At 52.2% G+C, this 8,621-nt stretch overlaps 1 protein-coding gene across 2 annotated transcripts in view; it reads right to left on the bottom strand.

The window, feature by feature from the left end:
• The window catches only part of LOC108801194 (unconventional myosin-Ig-like), a 119,532-nt gene that overhangs the window by 14,841 nt on the left and 96,070 nt on the right, over positions 1 to 8,621 (bottom strand). The gene's annotated exons all lie outside the window — the stretch shown is intronic.

Below are 8,621 nucleotides of genomic sequence, written 5' to 3' on the forward strand. Positions count from 1 at the left end.
GGAGCACAATGCACCGTCTGAGTCTGGCCAGAAACAGCTGCCGGGGCATTGTGAGGATGTGACACCCATTAGAAGGACCTGCAATCCCCGAGGAGGTCCGGGGACCCCCATCCATCCCACTCGGGAAAGGGAACAGGTCCGGAATAGAGGCCAGCAGGATGCGGCTCTGGTGCCGATCTGCCCGGAAATGTCCTCAATTATTCCCCAAATCCAAAGTCCTGATCCCCGGCTGACCGTCTGAGCCCAACAAAGGCTTTCCTATGGTGACAGAAATTCCTCTATAAGACGTTCTATTCAGGTCCTAGACTGAGATTGCCTCACAAGCCCCTCCCCCGGCCAGGCACCTTCCACCCCCACCAGACGGTGCACAATCCAAATCTCTGCAAAGGAGCTGACTGGAGGGGGCACTCCACCCAAAAAGTGGCGGGTGAGCGAGACTCTAACCCCCTGACAGCCTCTTCTATCTCCCGGGGGGACTCCATTCTTGAGGGGCTTCCCCCATCCCTGCTGGATTTTATATCTCAGAGGAGCTGCAACACACAAAGGTGGCTGGGGACAGAGTTGGGAATGACGATGAGGAGTGTCCAAGACACGGGTGCCATGCCTCCACCTACAACCAAATATCACTTTGGGTGGAACGGCCCTTTAACTGCAAACACAATGAATGCGTTATGGACGAAGTATAGGATACAATCTGGAGAAGCACCATCCTCATCAGTAGACACATCCCACTCCTGCGGGGAGGAGTTTGGGGGTCTCATTTGTGAAATCCTTTCAGTGAAGAGGCTTCCATGGTCCAAAAAAACAACAGCTGAGATAACTCCCTCGGGTTCTGTACATACGGGCCTGGGCTTGTATCACCACAAAGTGTACAAGCTTGTGGAGAGCTTTCTTGAAGCCTTCAGAGCACAAAATATTGACAACCGCGTACAAAGCCGTCCACAACTCCGCCCCCGGCTATATCTCCAACCTCGTCTCAAAGTATCACCCTAACCGTCCCCTCCGCTCTTCACAAGACCTCCTGCTTTCCAGCTCCCTCATCAATTCCTCCCATACTCCCCTCCAGGACTTCACTAGAGCCTCTCCCATCCTATGGAACTCTCTACCCCAACCTGTCCGTCTATCACCCACACCGACTGCCTTTAGGCGATCCCTAAAGATTCATCTCTTCAGGGAAGCCGATCCCACCTCAACCTAAGCGTTCAACCATCACCCTCAAACAATTCATCCCCACACAGCTCCCTCCTCATGTACCACTGGCCCCTCCCCTTTTAGATTGTAAGCCCTCAGGGGCAGGGCCCTCCTTACCATCGTCTTGAATTGTATTGTAATTGTAATGTCTTCCTTATATTGTAACACGTGACGCCACTGCCCGCCCGTCACCCGGAACTGCAGCAGGGAGTTCCACACCCCTGCTGCCCCAGGCCTTGGTTGGCCTTGTGGGAAATCCGGCCCTGGACGCAGAGATTGTTATTATTGGATGAGTTCTCAGCCATATACACAGACCTCAGACCCACGACAGGCACCCTACTGTATTTGGTCGGAGATATTACACACAGTGTCCTCTTTGCGCTCTGGGTTGTTGTCCTGCTGCTGATACACCATATATACGGGGAGTAGAGAGCGATTGAAGACTGTGATATATCTGCACGCACATTACACACTATTGTTCTTCCACTAATGCCGGAGCTTCGTTAATGAAGTCATGCTCGTTAGTCGGAGGTCACCTTACAGGGGATGACGGGGGGATTAGCGCTGCCGTCACAACAGACTGATTGTATTAAGGGATTGGACTCCGCTTACTGGCAATCACTGCTCCAAGTAGGCGATGATGATGATGATGGCCCTGAGTTGGGCAAGCACGGTCCCTGCCTTCAGATGGCATCTCTACGGCCAGCAGACGGGGCCGCCTGTCCCCGGGGGAGGGGGTGGGGCATGGGGGGGGGTGTAATTGGCTTTATGGAGTTCCTGCACTCCGATGACAGATGGAGACAACAAATGCCTATAGAGGCCATTATGAGGACAGTGATTTATTACTGACTGACCTACAAAGCAGAAGTCAGTCTGGTTGTCCCTGCAGGGGGAAGCCTCTAGGGGGCGCCGCACGCTGATTGCACTGCCGCTCTATCACTTGGAGGAGACAAGTTACATACCTGGACCTAAAATTGACTTTGTACTGCCCCCAACATAAAAGTGCACCTGTCACCAGTGCGCACTATAGCACCTTCTTACCCCAGAGCAGGTAATTGCTGCGGGTCCGTCACACTGACGGCCATGGCCCGCTGAGGATATAAGAACGCATGAGAGATGTACTGTTGCAGCGTGCTCGCAGCACTCCTGGGAAAATGTCCGTGACATCGTCAGATTGCCAGCTTTCTCTGGATTGGCTGCGGGCAGACACATGACCTCATGCCACCGGCAGCTTCCGCTGCATTGGCTCTGGGCAGTCACGTGACTTCATGACACTGAACATTCGCCACCTTGGCTCCGCGCCACCGCACTGAAGAGCGGGCACGCCGGGGAATGATTTAGGGAGAAGGCCGGAGGAGGAAACAGAGAGAGCGAAGCTCAGCGATGGGCCCGGCTTATTGGGGCAGAGTAATAGAGCAATATTTGGGGTATAACTGCCCCCCCCTCTTTCCTGCACCTGGCTGTGGTCACCCCTCTCTACATGTAATTTGTGCCACACCCAGAGGGGTGAAACATGTCACATGTAATCAGGCACACGGAGGGGGTGACACTATGGGGAATGCACCAGGAGATGTGGAGTTGCCCCCCCCCCGGTCTGGTAGTTCAGAGTTCAGTGGTCAGCACTTGTGAGCGGAGATATTTGGGTCAGCGCTGGTGGAGAATTCCCGCAGACTGAGTCCACGTGGCGCGCGGCGGTGCCGGGATAATCGGGTGATTGTTATGGTGTGAATTATTTATCGCTCTCGCTGAGCCGCTCGCCGGGAAGCGCACGAGGTGTCGCTCAGTGTTGTGTTCACGGCCCGCTGATCTGTGATTGTTAACAGCGCCGCCACCAATGCAGCTGAACCTCATTATCAACTTCACGCTGATAACCGGCCTGCCAGGAGCCAGCCACGTGCAGGAGATGTGTGTGTGCGCTCTCACTATGTGTGTGTACAAGTGTGCTGTGTCAGTATGTGTGTGTGCGCTCTCACTATGTGTGTGTGTGTGCTGTGTCAGTGTGTGTGCGCTCTCACTATGTGTGTGTGTGTGCTGTGTCAGTGTGTGTGCGCTCTCACTATGTGTGTGTGTGTGCTGTGTCATTGTATGTATGTGTGCTCTATAACTCTGTGTGTATGTGTGTCAGTATGTGTGTGTGTGCTCTGTCACGGTATGTGTGTGTGTGTAAAGTGTGCTGTGTCAATGTGTGCGAGTGTGTTGTCACTGTATGTGTGTATGTGTGCTCTATCAGTGTGTGTATATATGTGTGCTCTATTAGTGTGTGCTCTATCAGGGTGTATGTGTGCTTTATTTGTGTGTACATGTGTGCTCTATCAGTGTGTGTTTATGTGTGCGCTATTAGTGTGTATATGAGCTCTATCAGTGTGTGTGCTCTATCAGTGTGTGTATGTGCGCTCTATCAGTGTATGTGCGCTCTATCAATGTATGTGTGCGTGTGCTCTATCAGTGTGTGTATGTGCGCTCTATCAGTGTGTGTATGTGCGCTCTATCAGTGTGTGTATGTGTGCTCTATCAGTGTGTGTATGTGCGCTCTATCAGTGTATGTGCGCTCTATCAATGTATGTGTGCTCTATCAGTGTGTGTATGTGTGCTCTATCAGTGTGTGTATGTGCGCTCTATCAGTGTGTGTATGTGCGCTCTATCAGTGTGTGTATGTGCGCTCTATCAATGTATGTGTGCTCTATCAATGTATGTGTGCTCTATCAGTGTGTGTATGTGTGCTCTATCAGTGTGTGTATGTGTGCTCTATCAGTGTGTGTATGTGCGCTCTATCAGTGTGTGTATGTGCGCTCTATTAGTGTGTGTATGTGTGCTCTATCAGTGTGTGTATGTGCGCTCTATCAGTGTGTGTATGTGCGCTCTATCAGTGTGTGTATGTGTGCTCTATCAGTGTGTGTATGTGTGCTCTATCAGTGTGTGTATGTGTGCTCTATCAGTGTGTGTATGTGTGCTCTATCAGTGTGTGTATGTGTGCTCTATCAGTGTGTGTATGTGTGCTCTATCAGTGTGTGTATGTGCGCTCTATCAGTGTGTGTATGTGCGCTCTATCAGTGTGTGTATGTGCGCTCTATCAGTGTGTGTATGTGCGCTCTATCAGTGTGTGTATGTGCGCTCTATCAGTGTGTGTATGTGCGCTCTATCAGTGTGTGTATGTGCGCTCTATCAGTGTGTGTATGTGCGCTCTATCAGTGTGTGTATGTGCGCTCTATCAGTGTGTGTATGTGCGCTCTATCAGTGTGTGTATGTGCGCTCTATCAGTGTGTGTATGTGCGCTCTATCAGTGTGTGTATGTGCGCTCTATCAGTGTGTGTATGTGCGCTCTATCAGTGTGTGTATGTGCGCTCTATCAGTGTGTGTATGTGCGCTCTATCAGTGTGTGTATGTGCGCTCTATCAGTGTGTGTATGTGCGCTCTATCAGTGTGTGTATGTGCGCTCTATCAGTGTGTGTATGTGCGCTCTATCAGTGTGTGTATGTGCGCTCTATCAGTGTGTGTATGTGCGCTCTATCAGTGTGTGTATGTGCGCTCTATCAGTGTGTGTATGTGCGCTCTATCAGTGTGTGTATGTGCGCTCTATCAGTGTGTGTATGTGCGCTCTATCAGTGTGTGTATGTGCGCTCTATCAGTGTGTGTATGTGCGCTCTATCAGTGTGTGTATGTGCGCTCTATCAGTGTGTGTATGTGCGCTCTATCAGTGTGTGTATGTGCGCTCTATCAGTGTGTGTATGTGCGCTCTATCAGTGTGTGTATGTGCGCTCTATCAGTGTGTGTATGTGCGCTCTATCAGTGTGTGTATGTGCGCTCTATCAGTGTGTGTATGTGCGCTCTATCAGTGTGTGTATGTGCGCTCTATCAGTGTGTGTATGTGCGCTCTATCAGTGTGTGTATGTGCGCTCTATCAGTGTGTGTATGTGCGCTCTATCAGTGTGTGTATGTGCGCTCTATCAGTGTGTGTATGTGCGCTCTATCAGTGTGTGTATGTGCGCTCTATCAGTGTGTGTATGTGCGCTCTATCAGTGTGTGTATGTGCGCTCTATCAGTGTGTGTATGTGTGCTCTATCAGTGTGTGTATGTGTGCTCTATCAGTGTGTGCTCTATCAGTGTGTGTATGTGTGCTCTTTCAGTGTGTATATATGTGTGAAGAGACGTGACTACTGACCTCCAGATTGGTGGCAGAGTTTGCAGTGCTGGTTGGCCAGTTGGTTATGAGAAGTCGGGGGTGGGGGTGCTCGGTGTCATACGGCAGCCGGGGCAATTCCCATTGGACATAGTGAAGCTCAGAGCTATCTGGAGCACACCGGACCTGTCTGCCTATCAGACACCGCCCACCTATGACATGTACCTCCCCCACAGTCACATCAGTCTCTGTACAGAGGAGCTTAAGGTTGGCCAGTTGGTTATGAGAAGTCGGGGGTGGGGGTGCTCGGTGTCATACGGCAGCCGGGGCAATTCCCATTGGACATAGTGAAGCTCAGAGCTATCTGGAGCACACCGGACCTGTCTGCCTATCAGACACCGCCCACCTATGACATGTACCTCCCCCACAGTCACATCAGTCTCTGTACAGAGGAGCTTACACTCTAATGTCCCCTCCCCCCACAGTCACATCAGTCTCTGTACAGAGGAGCTTACACTCTAATGTCCCCCCCCCCCACAGTCACATCAGTCTCTGTACAGAGGAGCTTACACTCTAATGTCCCCCCCCCCCACAGTCACATCAGTCTCTGTACAGAGGAGCTTACACTCTAATGTCCCCCCCCCCCACAGTCACATCAGTCTCTGTACAGAGGAGCTTACACTCTAATGTCCCCCCCCCCCACAGTCACATCAGTCTCTGTACAGAGGAGCTTACACTCTAATGTCCCCCCCCCCCACAGTCACATCAGTCTCTGTACAGAGGAGCTTACACTCTAATGTCCCCCCCCCCCACAGTCACATCAGTCTCTGTACAGAGGAGCTTACACTCTAATGTCCCCCCCCCCCACAGTCACATCAGTCTCTGTACAGAGGAGCTTACACTCTAATGTCCCCCCCCCCCACAGTCACATCAGTCTCTGTACAGAGGAGCTTACACTCTAATGTCCCCCCCCCCCACAGTCACATCAGTCTCTGTACAGAGGAGCTTACACTCTAATGCCCCCCCCCCCACAGTCACATCAGTCTCTGTACAGAGGAGCTTACACTCTCATATCCCCCCCCCCCACAGTCACATCAGTCTCTGTACAGAGGAGCTTACACTCTAATGCCCCCCCCCCCACAGTCACATCAGTCTCTGTACAGAGGAGCTTACACTCTAATGTCCCCTCCCCCCACAGTCACATCAGTCTCTGTACAGAGGAGCTTACACTCTAATGTCCCCCCCCCCCACAGTCACATCAGTCTCTGTACAGAGGAGCTTACACTCTAATGTCCCCCCCCCCCACAGTCACATCAGTCTCTGTACAGAGGAGCTTACACTCTAATGTCCCCTCCCCCACAGTCACATCAGTCTCTGTACAGAGGAGCTTACACTCTAATGCCCCCCCCCCCACAGTCACATCAGTCTCTGTACAGAGGAGCTTACACTCTAATGTCCCCTCCCCCACAGTCACATCAGTCTCTGTACAGAGGAGCTTATACTCTAATGTTCCCCCCCCCCCCCCAGTCACATCAGTCTCTGTACAGAGGAGCTTACACTCTAATGCCCCCCCCCCCACAGTCACATCAGTCTCTGTACAGAGGAGCTTACACTCTAATGCCCCCCCCCCCACAGTCACATCAGTCTCTGTACAGAGGAGCTTACACTCTAATGTCCCCTCCCCCACAGTCACATCAGTCTCTGTACAGAGGAGAGTACACTCTAATGTCCCCTCCCCCACAGTCACATCAGTCTCTGTACAGAGGAGCTTACACTCTAATGTCCCCTCCCCCACAGTCACATCAGTCTCTGTACAGAGGAGCTTACACTCGACCGTACTGAACCCCACTCGACCGTACTGGGGTTCAGGCTGAGCGGGGGCAGTTTCCTGTGGAAAGCCTTCCCGGAAGGGCGGAGCCTGACGTAGAGGTGATGGTGCGATGTCCTCAATCCTTCCTCCGCAGAGTGTATACCAAATGACTTTATATGTGTTGCCTAACCAACCCCACAGACCTGCCTCTTCCGATCCACTCCATGGAGGGCGCAGCCTCATCGTCAACAAAACTTTATTAAACAACAATGTCTGAGCTCCGACGAAGAGGTCCTAACCTTGAAACCCGTCGGAGAGGACGCACTCTACGCGTTGTTAATCGGGATTGATCACAATTATCATTGTGACAATGATGTCTGTGAGTGCGCCAGACATTGTCATTTAATAAAGTTTTATTGAAGGTGGACGGCGAGGCCGACGCGCTTTGCGGGGATTGGCAGTCTGCAGCAGAAATCTGCGACGTTTAGTAACGAAGAGAACAGGACGCTGAGGAGTAACCAGAAGAGATTCTTTGTAGCGGGATCGTCTCCATTTCACCGTCACGTCGGGCTCGTGTGATCGGCTCCTCCCAAGCTCCAGATTATATCGGCCCCTCACACCTGGCCCGGGCCCCTGGGGGCCTCTTACATCATCTCACATCACACAAGATAATAATATATACACAGTGATCTCCAACCTTGATCGGTGGACGCGGCCCGTGTGCAGGTTCCGCAGATGGAAGCTGGCGAGAAGAGGACCCGTCGCATGTGTGAACAATGGCGGCCCAGGTTCTGTAGAGTGAATATACAAAGTCCCGGGAATGACGGGTTTAGGTGGAGAATGTTTTACGCGTTTCGGGGCGATCTGCTGATATTGTCAATGTGGATCAGTGTGATGAAGAGAGAGGGGGCGGGGAGGGTACTGGTGACTTTTTTTTAACACACGTCAGCAATGGCAGCAGATCCCTAATGCAGTGAACGGACAGGTCAGGACACGGAGCCTACAAAAATTCTTGTTTCTCAGCCCTGATGAAGGGAGGTCGAGCCCCCCGAAACGCGTTGGGTTTCTCTTCTGCCTTCTTGTCCCGTGCAGTCAGGACTGCACCGAACCTTTTATGTCGTTTTGTTTCTCAGCCCTGATGAAGGGGAGGTCAAGCCATTGACTTGGCATTGCATTGGAGTGACTTCCTGTTTGGACTTGGGTTAAGCCCCCCCCCGAAACGCGTTGGATCTCTCTTTGGCTTTGCCGTGAAGAGAAATCCGGGGACATTTCCGGACATTCGATCTTTGACGCTCTCGCCGACACAATAAACAGGCTGCAGATATCTCGGTGAACCCGGCAGGGGAACCGAGGGGAGGGACGGCTGCCGAGAGGCGTCCGAAGACTCTCTGTAGCCCGAGCGCCGTGCAGCTAACTTCTGCTTGCTTGCTGGCTCTTGATTGGATCGTACGGGCCAGTAGCAGCCAGGCATCCAGAGCTGACCGCTTGTGTTGCCTCCCCCAG

The sequence above is a fragment of the Nanorana parkeri genome, unplaced genomic scaffold, assembly GCF_000935625.1.
Source record: "Nanorana parkeri isolate BGI_ZX_2015 unplaced genomic scaffold, ASM93562v1 scaffold2245, whole genome shotgun sequence".
Taxonomy (NCBI): Eukaryota; Metazoa; Chordata; class Amphibia; order Anura; family Dicroglossidae; genus Nanorana; species Nanorana parkeri.